Genomic DNA, 12,655 nt, shown 5'->3' on the forward strand with positions numbered 1-12,655 from the left:
TTTGTTTTTTGAAACAGGGTCTCACCATGTAGTTGAGATTGACCTGGAACTCACTATGGAGCCCAGGCTGGTCTCGAGCTCACAGAGATCCTCCTGCCTCAGCCTCGAGTGCTGGGATTATAGGCATGTGCCACCAGGAAGGTCCCACATTTGATCCCCAGTACCAAAAATTAAATAAATAAAATAAGTAAGTAAATAAATAAAATTACTTTACACTGGTTTCCATTCTTTATGAACTGACTTCTTGGCACTTTAATCAAACCTGAATTCCTCTGGTACCTGTGTTCTACTCATATTTAGTCTTATTTAGTGAGATTAAAAACAAATACTTGAACAGGTTTTGTGTGATTTGTTGTTGTTGTTGTTTTTGGCAAGGCACTAGCATAATGGTTAATAGTTTTGGCTTTGGAGATAGAAGTGTTCAAATTCTGACTCATGCTATATATATTTTGGGGACAAGACTTTAATTCACTCATCCTCAATTTTTTCATTAGTAAAATGTGAATAAAAACATGTGTCACAAAATTGTTACGAGAATTAAATAAAATGACATATGTAAAGTGTTTAGTTCAATATCTATACCCAGTAACTATAAATAATGGCTCTTTTGTTGTGTTACTGCCTTAAAGTTCACAAAGCACTTGATATATACTTTCTCCTTGGAATTGTTTAGTGTTGACATATAAAGCCATTTAATAGTGAAAGTGTAGACTGATAAGGGAAGTGAGATCTGCCAAAGAGGTCCCTTTTTCCTCCTTACACCAGCCTCTGATGCTAGATCAAATTTCTAAACTATTCTAAGACTCTGGGTCTCATATGCTCTCTTCTCCCCTCCCACAGGCTTTCAGCTCCCCTCCTCCAACCTGAGGCCTGTCCCTGCTCCAGCACAACCCCTCTGGGTGTCACTTAGTCACTGAACTTTCCTTCATCTTAATCAGAAAACAGCTGAGCTTCTTTAAGGGCAACAAGAGTACAGCCCCGGGGGCTCATTCTCTAGGCAGGGACTCTCCCTGGAGGAAAGGCCCAGCACAGTGAGGAAGGCTGGGTAAAGCCCCTGTGTCACCCAAGTGTTCACCTCTTTTACTTGGAGCTTCTATTCTGGGCTGGCTGGGGAAATCCGACTCAGTCATCTCTGAAGATCTCTGAACTCAGAGCTTGATCTTCCACACTTCCACTTTTGGAGGGTAGAGGGGGCTAAAGTGACTGTCCTTCCCCACTCCCACCATTTGCCCTTCATCTACTCCATCCTCCATAATGTTCTTTCTGCTCTCTCAGAAAGCCGTGTCCATCATCCTCTAGATCGGCCAGAATGACAGACAGTCTTCAGGAAGCTAAATACATGAGCAGCTCTGCTTCCTGTACCCTTTCCATAAGGTGCTCTAGGCACTATTAAAAATGATCACCCCTTCTAGCTTACTTCTCTTACCACGCTCTTGACAGTAGCATGTGAAGAGACAGGTAGATCATGGCCAACCTCTTGCCAGACCACTTGAAATTATTAGTCTCAGGTCAACTGGAATTATATAACACATAGCTGGCATTAAATCAGCAGATAGACTGTGAAAGCTGAAAATTCCCTGTGCTGCCAAAGCCCCCATCTTTTAAATGTCCTTCACCTTGCTCATACCTGATTATAACATCAGTCATCTTGGAGCTAATCTTCTACCAGGCTCCCCAGATCCAGTTGTGCTTCTGGCTCTTGTTTTGAATCACAGCAGTTGGTTCTAATTCTTGTTGTACCATCTTAGATACCCTCTCAGTTGAGTACTAAACAGCTTGAAGTTTCTGAACAGAACACTCAAGCTCCTGACAGCAAGTGCATAATCTATACTTCTGTAGCCTCCGAGTAGTTTTCTTTTCCTTCTCCTAATTCATTATAGTGACCTAGCTATCATGTCCTCCCCCCCAACCCCCAGAAATGGAACCAACTTTTAGAGTTTTTGTTTTTGGAAGATTCTCCCTCAGCCCTCCTTATTTTAATCTGTGGAACCTCCACCCTTACCCAATAATAACATATTTTCCCCAAAATAACACTGGGTTTTATATGAATTTTTGCTCCCAAAAATGTAGACATGCATAGTGGCATATGCCTGTAAACCCAGCACTCAGGAGGCTGAGACAGAATATTGCCTTGCGTTCAAGGCTAGCCTGGGCTTTACAGTGAGACCCTGTCTCAAAAAATAAACAAACAAAAGATGCAATAGGGCTTAGTTTCAGAGGATGCCTTAAATTTTCATGGACAACAATCTATACTTATTCATTTATGCATGTACAGAAATTTATGTTTATTCAAATACAGTCATGTGATCTTCTGGAATATTGTCATAACTCTCCAAACCCCATTGTGATTCCATTTCCTGTAAAAACATTGGCCTCAATCTCTTGGGTCCAGAATTAGAGCTCTCCTTAAAGGAGCACTTCTTATGCATGTAGCCTGTTTGCAGATCATTACGACACATGATGTATCGAACTATAAAGATTTATCTTAGATACAACCACATTCACTCATTACCAAGTATACACCTTATTGCCAGGGACTTAGCTCAGTGGTGCCGCCACCTGCCTCACAAGTGCAAGTCCTGAGTTGATCCCGGTACAAAAAAATAAAGATGTACACACATTATTTTGAGTGTCATGTCTGTACTCCAATTGATCCTTTGGCAATAAATCTCAAGTTCATCTGTTTACATAGTAATTTACCTCTTTTCCACATACATTTGCTTGGATATTTGCAAATAATTATAATTTATGTTAAGTATCAATGTCAATAACATTTATATTTAATTATATATTATTTTATAATTCAATATATCCATTGTGTGTTGCAACAGATGTACTAACTGTGTCCATCTGGTTGACAATCTTAACTGAGGCTTATTTAGGGGTATGGCTTATATTTATAAGCATCCTGAAAAATCATCATGGGGCTTATTTTCCATTTAAGTTTTATTTTCAGGTAAATAGAGTAACAGTTGTAGTAGCCTGCATAATAATCACCCAAAGGTTCTCTGGAATCTGCAAATCCTTAGGATATTTATTTTTTGTTTCTGTTTTTTTGAGACAGAGACTCACTATGTAGTTCAGTCTGGCTTTAAATTCACTAAGTAGTGCAGGCAGGTCTCAAATTTGTAGTGATCCTCCTGCCTCAGCCTCCCAGGTGCTAGAATTACAGGCGTATCCACGACACCCAACTATGGAGGAACTGCAGCAAATTTGAGTCCAGCCTGAACTACATAGTGAGTTCTAGGCCAGCATGAACTACATACAAAAACCCGCCTAAAAGAAAGACAAGAAAAGTAAGATGAAAGATAAAAAGGTCTTTGCAGATGTGTTCAAATTTAAGGATCTCAAATTTAAGGATCTCAGGGAGATTATCCTAGATTATATGTGTAGGCCTTAAATGCAATCAAAAGTGCCCTCACAAGAGACATACAGAGGGAGCCAGGCATGGTGGTGTACACCTATAATACCAGCACTCGCAGGATGAAGCAGAAGGATTGCTGCGAGTTCAAGGCCAACCTGGGCTATATAGTGAGTTCAAGGCCAGCCCAAACTGTATAGCGAGACATTGGAGCAGGGAGGGAGGACAGAGGAGAAAGTTGTATGAACATAGAGCAGAGAGATTTAAAATTTACAGTGACAGAGCCACAAGTCTGGTAATATTAGAAACTACCAGAAACTGGAAGAGGCAAGGAACTAGATTCTTAATCTCTGGAAAGTTAGTAGCCCTGCTAATACCTTGATTTTAACCCAGGGATACTGATTTTGGATTTTTGACACCCCCACACAGCCCCAGAACTGTAAAAGAACGAATTTCTGTTGTTTTAAATAACCAAGGTTGTGGTGATTTGTTATAGTAGCCATAGGAAAGTGATACAGCAGTCATATCCCAAACATCATTCTGCTTTCTACCTTTCATTCACTGTTGCGAGCTCAATTTAATTTCAAGTTTTAATCTTTTCCAGGAGAGGAAACCATTTTTTTTTCTGACGGCAGCATATAACATTTTCCAAACGCTTTTTAACAGTCTTAGGGTTTTGAGGATGTTCTTTCAGTCTTTACTTTTCTTCTACTCTCAAGAACAAATGGAAAAGAAAGTATTGTGAAAGCATGTGTGCTTCATACTCTCACAACCAACTCTCTCATTAATTAACCAGTGCTTCTGAAAGCTTTAGTGCAGTGATGGTCTTCATAATGATCCCCTTAAGATTTTGGAAATCCCTGAATAGCTTTCCAAGACATTGAAAGAAAGGTTACATTTATCAGTTTCTCTACATCCTTAGAAAAAGCTATAGCCATTTCTCTTACTTAAAGTACTTTAGGTGACATTGGAGATCTGTAGAACCAGGAGGCTAATGGAGTGAAGAGAAATGCAAGAATTGAGGGATTGTTGTTCTTAGTGAGGCAAGAATAAAAGCACAGAAATGAGAGAGCAGGATAATCAGAGGAGCCTAAGAGTTGACAGTTTAAAGACTGGAGCTACTATGGGTGATGTCAAAGTTCTGAATGAGGACTGCAGAGGCTTAAACAAGATGGTGGCAAAGGACACACATTGGTGTTGGAAGGTCAGGGAAATAAAAACACGGGCTGTGAGAGTAATCTGCCCTAGGGGTTCTGACTTTGTCCAGGATTGTGAATTGAGGACCTACACGGGAGAAAGAAGAGAGGAACGCCATGCCCAGGATAAAGAATTCTTTTAAAAAACTGAAACTGACATAATATTTATACTAATTTATGAGGAATAGTATTGTGATTCAGTACAGGTGTATGTGTAATGACAAATGACAAATGACAGTAATTAGCATTGCCAGCTCATCCAATGTTATCATTTCTCTGTGTGGGAGACCTTTAAACTCTCGTCCTCTAGTTATTTTGAAATGTATAATTAATTGTGTAGACTATGGTTTTGTTTTTTGTTTTTGTTTTTTTGAGACAGGATCTTGCTATGTAGTCCAGGCTGGCCTCGAACTCACAGCACTCCTCCTGCCTCAGCCTCCCAAGTGCTGGAGTTACAGGTGTGCACCACCATACTTAGCTATAGTTACCATGCTCTGGTGTGTGACATAACTACTCCCTTCCTCTAGTTGTACTTATCCATTATCCACCCTTGCACTGTCCCCTTGCCTCTTCCCTTCCTAGCATGTAGCAACCCCTATTCTACTCTCTGCTTCTATATGTTCAATTTTCTTTAGCTTTCACAAATTAGTGAGAAGATGTGATATTTGTCTTTCTCTGCCTGGCTTATGACCAGTGATGAGGATGTTGAAGAATGCCAGATCAAGAAATAAGGGTTTGGGGTCAAAAACAGTTTTTGTTTGGCTTTTCAAAAATATGGAATGGGGCCGGGGGTTTAGCTCAGTGGTTCCGCTGTCTGCCTTGCATGCAAAAGGTCCCAAGTTTGATCCCCGGTACCAAAACAAAACAAATATGGAATGAATTAAAGAAATAAAAACAAGATAATTATACAAGAGACTGCTAAAATTGTGGTTAAATTGTTAATCGCGAACTTCAAGGCAGTGGTTGCCCCATAAAGACAAAAGCCAATGTTTTCAAGGTTACTGTCTAAATCTTTCCGCTTTCTTTTCCACTCCTAAAATGGTTTTTAAAAAATAGAGTGGTTCAGACTTTTACTGCCTGGTATGCAGATGAGTTTCCTTGGTTGTAGCTTCCCTGCAGTCCAGACTGCCTGGATGCTACCACCTGACAAATATTTAAATTTATTAGGAATATTTCATTCTCTGGTCAAAATCCTACAGGCAGAGTCAATACAATTACCCACAAGAAAGGGATCCAAGACCCATCTTTTTTGCTTAAGAATAAGGGTTTCTGTGGACACAGGACCTTATACATTACAGTCCAGAACTGTATAGCTATTATCACTCACAGGGTGACGAACTGTCTCAGTTTTAGCAATGAGTGATACATCACCTATGAACTTGTAAGCTTTATTAGGAAGTGAAAACAGAAGACAAAAAAGTAATGGCTTTATTAATTTGACTTGTCCGCATTTTCACACTTTCCATTAGTCTTTGGTAGTTGTTCAGTGTATGATGGTTTTTCAATGATTCAAGGAAATATTTCTATCAAAAAATTAATATTGGTGGTGTTAGGCAAACTGGTGAAGTAGAAAAATATTAACCATAAGCACTAAAATTACACCTGTAATCCTAGCTAATCAGGAGAGGGAGTCAGGAATATAGCATGTTCCAGGCCAGCCTGGGCAATCCTGTGAGACCCTGTATCAAAATTTAAAAATACAAAGAGCTGGGAATGTAGCTCAGCCCTCCCTAGATTCAACCATTGGTACCACAAACAAACAAACAAACAAACAAAAGTGCTATCATTAAAATTATAAGGTAAATGTTACCAAACTCTACCTTTACCATATGACCCAATGTTTATACTTTTTGGCATTTACCCAAAATGAGTAGAAAATTATGTTTACTAAAAAAACTGTGCATAAATGTTTCTAGCAGCTTTATTTCTTGATTGACAAAAGTTGGAGACAACTAAGATATCTCTTAATAGGCAAATGAATAATTATACTGTGGCACATCCAGACAATGGCATATTATTCATCAATAAAAATAAATGAGATATCAAGCTACAAACAACATGGAAGGAAATCCATATCACTAAGCAAAAGAAGCCAATCTGAAAAGTTTCCATGGTTCTGGCTGTAAGACCTTCTTTAAAAGGCAAAACTGAAGAGTAAAAAGTTCAGTGGCTGCCAGGGATCGGGCAGGAAGGATGGATGAATGAGTAGAGTTAAATTACTATGTATGCTATTATAATTGCAGATACATGTCATTATGCATCTCTCAAAGCTCACAGAACATGAAACACAAAGAGCAAGGCCTAATTAGGCCTTGTAAATATGGGCTTTTGATAATAATAATGTGTCAATATTACCTTAGCAATGATAACAAATGTACCACAATGATGCAAGACGTATAACGGGAAACTGGGGTGTGGATGGAAGTGAGGCAGAATGTAGAGACTCTGAACTTCCTGATAAATTTTTGTAAATCTAAAGCCATTTAAAAAATAATTTCTATTAATAAATAATTATAATAGACTTTCTTTCTCAAATATAGTCAGTTTATTTATAGTGAAAATAATGCAGTTTTCCCTAAACAAACATTAAACATGATTCTGAAACTTTCCCAATGAAATGATGCATAAAAAGGTGAAATATAATTATAAAAATATTATAATAGTATATTAAAAGTGAAAAATATCAATACATTAAATTTTTTCATTGAGTTTATTGGTACATTTTAGATATACAGTACAGTTACATTTATCATTGGGATCTTGGACCTTTCCATGACAGATCTTGGTTCTCATTTTTTCCCCATACTCCTGCCCTACTTACACACCCTCCACCCTTCACTATTTACAAAGACTTTGTTTCCATTTTTTCCTTTTCTCATATTTTTTCTTTTCCCTTATTTCCTTTCCCCTACCCTTTCCATTTCCCCTACTCCTTTAGCCTTTTGCTTCCTATTTCACATTATCAGTTATACAATTTGGATCTTATTTATACTTTTAGTTTTTCACACCAGAGAAACTATTCAGTATTTACACATGTGTGTCCTATTTATTTCTCTTAAAGAGTATGGCCTCAATATGCATCCATTTTCCTATGAATGACTCTAGTTTCTCATTCTTTAAAGCTGAGCAGTACTCCATTTTATAGAAAAGCCACATCTTCTTTATCCAGTCTCCAATTGATGGGCAATTGGGCGGTTTCCAAATTTTAGCTATTACAAACAGTGCCACTATAAACATGGGTGCCATTAAATTTTTTTTTAAAGCCCAGCATGGTGGCACATACCTGTAATCCCAGAACTCAGGAGGCTGAGGCAGGAGGATCATAACTTTGAGGCCAGCCTGGACTACATAGTGAGATCTTTTCTCAAAAAAAAAAGTTTTTAAAGGAAAAATATATGAGGAAATCAGTGAGAAGATTAGGAAGCAAGGGGATGATGGGGAAATGATTAAAATATGTTATATGCAAATCTGCCAAAGTGAAACCCATAAAATCCATATAACCAATATGCACTGATAAAGAAAAATGATTGGAAAAAAGAGAGCAACAAAACATAAAAGATATTAAGCAAATCTATTTCCAACAATAAAAAACTCAAAGATAGATTCCTCTGATTAAGATATAGGCAAACATTCTTTTTTTTGGTACCAGGGATCGAACTTGGGACCTTGTGAGGCATGCTGTGGAACCACTGAGCTAAATCCATGGCCCCTAGGCAAACATTCTAATAGAAGAAAAGGCAATGTCTATCAAGACGCAATTTACAAAAGAAGAAATATCATACACAATCAATTGACATTCAAAAATATTCAAATTGAAATAATGATCAAAGAAATGAAGAATGCCAAGAATTAGTTGTCTATAAAGTGTAAAAATATTATAGTAATTGTATAAATGACATGATCTTTCATTAGACAATTTGTCAATAAATGTCAAAAGTGTTGCAATATGCTTGGTCTTTATTCCCAGAAATATATATAATCTGGAAATAATCTAGCAGAATTAACAGTATACATCAATTTATATTGCATTTCTAATTATAATAATAAAAAAGAAATAATCTAAGTGTAGAAGATTGATTAAAGTAAAACATCATACAGAGATGTTAAAATGGCAAAGAAATGTTTCATAATTCATTAGCACAAACAGATATATTGTCAAAGTATAAAGAGTTACAAAACACCCGTGACAAATGCACTCGTACATAAATATGAATAGCACTATCAAACATTGGGTCAAGGCCAAGGCCTTGGTATCAGATAGACCTAACTCGAGACTCAGGCTGTAAAAACTTGAGCACATTATGTACTTCCCTAAGCCTTAGTTTCTCATCTGTAAATTCAAAATAATAATAATAATAATAATAATAATAATAATAATAATTCTTTTTCTCCTGTTTCCCTCCTGTCCCTTAAACCTCATTTACAAAAGCTTTGTTTCCATTTTTTCCCTTCCATTCTCTTTTCTTTAAATCCTTTTTCCCTTCCTTCCCTTCCCCTCCCCACTTCTTTGTTCCCCTTCCCATTTGAACACGTTCTTCCTGCTTTCCAATTTCTATCAGTCTGTTTTGCTCCATTGGGTTTTCACACAAGAGAAACATTGTACTATTTAAACTGATGTATCTGATTTATTTCACTTAACATTATAGCCTCACGGTGCATCCATTTACCTACAAGTGACTTCATTTTAATCCTTCTTCAGAGCAGACTAGTACTCCATTGTATGTAAATACCACAATATCTTTAACCATTCATCTGTTGGTAGGCATATGGCTGTTTCCAGGACTTAGCTATTATGTCAAGATAATATCTAACCTTTAGGGATGTTATAAAAATTGAATGAAATAATTTAAGCAAAGTTATCAGGAATGGCAAAGAAAATTACTAATATTTTTAATAATAGTTGCCTTTAAACGATAGATTTTTGGGTAACATGCCTTCTTGTCATTTTCCTGAATCTGAAAATATATATGAGCATATTAGATTTTTATTCAAAGAAACAGCAAAACATTTTTGTTATAAGCTAAGAAAAAGACTAAAATACTTCTGTACCATTTAAAATTTTATTATCAGAAATGTTTAATTATTATGTATGAAATTTTAAAAAGGAAGCTGTCAGGAAATAGACCAAAATATAAAAAGCAACTAATATTTGGATGTTAGGATTCTAGATTATTTATTTCCTTCTATACAAATTTTCTCTACTTTCTAAGAACAAAACAATGCACAAATAATGCTTGTATAATGAAAAAAATTTATAGAGAAGCCAGGTGTGATGGTGCATTCCTGTAATCTCAACTACTCCAGAGGGCTGAGTCAGGAAGATTACAAGTTTGAGGTTGGCCTGGGTAATTTAGCAAGATCAGATAGATAGATAGGCAGACACACAGACAGATAGAAAGCAAAAAGTAAAAAAAAAGACTGAGAATATAGCTCAGAGGAGAGTACTTGCCTAGCAAGCACAAAGCCCTAGATTCAATCCCATACCACTGGGGGAGGGGGGGAAGTTTAGAGAAAGAAAAAAAATTGTGATGTAGTTCATTCACTAACACTGAGAGAATTCTACAAGATTACTAAGTGAAAATAAAATACAAAACAGAATGAAAAGTTTTGATGATTTTTTGTTTTAAAATACACACAAAGTAAAAAACAGTAAAAGTGTTTTTATTCTACTTTGAATAGTAGAATTAGGGCTGATTTGGTTTCACATTGTATTTTTGTGCTTCCAAATTTTCTGCATTAATATTTATAATGGGATATTTAAAATATAAATTTTAGGGGCTGGGGATTTGGCTCAGTGGTTCTGCCACCTACCTTGCAAGTTCAAGGTCCCAAGTTTGATCCTTAATACCCACTAAAAATAAAAATAATGAATTTTAAATGAATAAGATAGATGTACATAAATGATAGAATAAGAAATTGTGTCAGAATTTTAATCCTTCATATTAAAATATCAGATGCTGCTGGGCGTGGTGGCGTATGCCTGTAATCCCAGCACCAGGGAGGCTGAGGCAGGAGGATTGCTGTGAGTTTGAGACCAGCCTGGGCTAAATAGTTCCAGGTCAGTCTCAACTACATAGTGAGACCCTATCTCAAAAAATAAATAAATTAAAAATAAAATATCAGATGCCATGCTACAATAATAAAGTAGCTCCTACAAATGGAACCTAGAAGGGAACTTTAAAAATGCTCTCTGAGCATATACAGAAAAAAAAAAAAAAAAGATTAAAATTGTGACATTCTGACAGCACTTGTTAGGGCAGTCTAACACCAGTGCAAGCACTTGTTCTTCCATAGAGTTGCACCTAAGCACTACTGTGGACTGGCATACTAAAAATGTATGATATTGGTATCTCTTTTTCCCTATGTCACATGCAGTTTTCTTTCATTCCTATAGATTAAATACCTCTCCAGGATCCTAGATTCATTGCTTCTGACATTTCTAAATTTAGTGAAGGGTGGCTCTGTTCAAGAACACATATCTGGTATTCTGGTCCTTCAAATTTCAGGCTTCTGCTGGTGGGATTGTTCTAATCCTAGGAGAGCCAAGGCCAGACTTTGCTCTCATTTTGAGGAATGGAGCTTCACAAATGTGCAGGTAGGTACTTTATACTCTCAGTCTCTCAAAAGTACCCTTCTCCTTGCTAGAAATAGCCCTCCATCTCTGCCTACCGGTAACAGCTAGTTAAAGCTTTGGGCAAGATCTTTCAGCAGGAATCCTGCACACAAACTTTCTATTCCTAAATTCTAGTTACCTCTGTGACCACACGAAATACCAATCTCCTATGATTAGAAGGTGGGTGCAATCTGATCAGGATTCTGAATAATGAATGTAGCTCACAGGATTCTCACCCAACAAAGTAAGGACACCTTGGGCAAATGCTCATTCTTTACTACAAACTTATGGGTGGCCCCCAACCCTATCAGGTCTCTATCAGGTCTCTTACCCGGGCAGCTGGGCTGGACAGGGTGGACTCTGAGAGGTCACTTGCCCTTCTAAGAGTGTCTCAGATACCGGCCACACGCCAGGGAAGCCGCGAAAAAAGGAACATAAACTAAGAGCTAAATTGAGACAAAAGCCCGCAGAGATTATTGATAAGAAAAATATTCTCTTAGCTCACCTCCATTAACTGCTGTATTCCTCCAACAGTCTCCTGCACAATCCCGCCCCCCAACCTCGCCATTTTGTTCTAGGTTCCCTTAGGAGAGAGCTTTATTTGGAATAAAGGCTGGAAATCTTGAGCTCCCCCTAGGGGTAGGAGTGTGCTAGTATAGTTAGAATCTCGAAGTGTGGTACTGTAGTACATGGTTCCTTTTACCTTAGGCCCTTGTCAAGCGATTTGCTCAGAATTTCACCCATTTCTAGTGCTTCTTGGCTATTTCTCTATAACTTCCGTGATATCTGACTAGGGCTTCCACACTCTGTGTTTTAGCTACTCTAGTCTTATTCATAGGAAAGATCCCTTGCCTGACTTCATAAATAACACAGCCTACTCGTAGTCTCTTCTTCATCGTCTTTTCTACAACACTTCATTAGTCAGAGTTCTACATGACATCTCTCCAACTTGCTTTGCTCTCTTCCTCTGATTCCTATTTACCCTTCATTTTGCATAGAATTCTTTTTCTACCCTCAGCCTTCACCTGTTTATGAAAGTCTTTCCCCTTCTTCAAAAGTACAAGTCATGGTCCAAATTCCCCAGATCCACCTCTGAAATCCTCTAGACCTGTTTACAAAGCTTGTATGGTATGCTGATTTGTTTTTCAGTTATCTGTATTGTTTTACTGTATCCAACAAATTCCCAGTACAACATTGGATTCCCAGTATCTAATGTATGTAGTTTATAATCATTAGATAAATGTTGAATTAAATTATTAAAGGAAGATTTTAAATATCCAAATTTCTATGTATGGATGGAGAGAGAAAAAAGTCTAAAGAGGGAAACAGAAAAAGAAAAGTGACTAGAAGACAAATGTCACAAGCATCACAGCATGTTGTAGAAAGGCCAGGGACTAAGGGTAAGGAGACTGGGCTCAAGTCCCACTTGGCTGTTAATGAGTAAAATAATCACTAAGCTACTCTTTGAGCCCCAGCTTCTTCTCT

General features: G+C 37.3%; 1 long non-coding RNA gene across 1 annotated transcript in view; it reads right to left on the reverse strand.

Moving 5' to 3' along the window:
- Positions 1-11,735, reverse strand: part of LOC104868791 — a 61,483-nt gene extending 49,748 nt beyond the window's left edge. Inside the window, exon 1 of the long non-coding RNA XR_782114.3 lies at positions 11,676-11,735. This is a non-coding gene — a long non-coding RNA (uncharacterized LOC104868791). The remainder of the gene's footprint in view (positions 1-11,675) is intronic.
- Between the last annotated feature and the right edge of the window lie 920 nt (positions 11,736-12,655).

The sequence above is a fragment of the Fukomys damarensis genome, unplaced genomic scaffold, assembly GCF_012274545.1.
Source record: "Fukomys damarensis isolate Sample0158 unplaced genomic scaffold, DMR_v1.0_HiC HiC_scaffold_16, whole genome shotgun sequence".
NCBI lineage: Eukaryota > Metazoa > Chordata > Mammalia > Rodentia > Bathyergidae > Fukomys > Fukomys damarensis.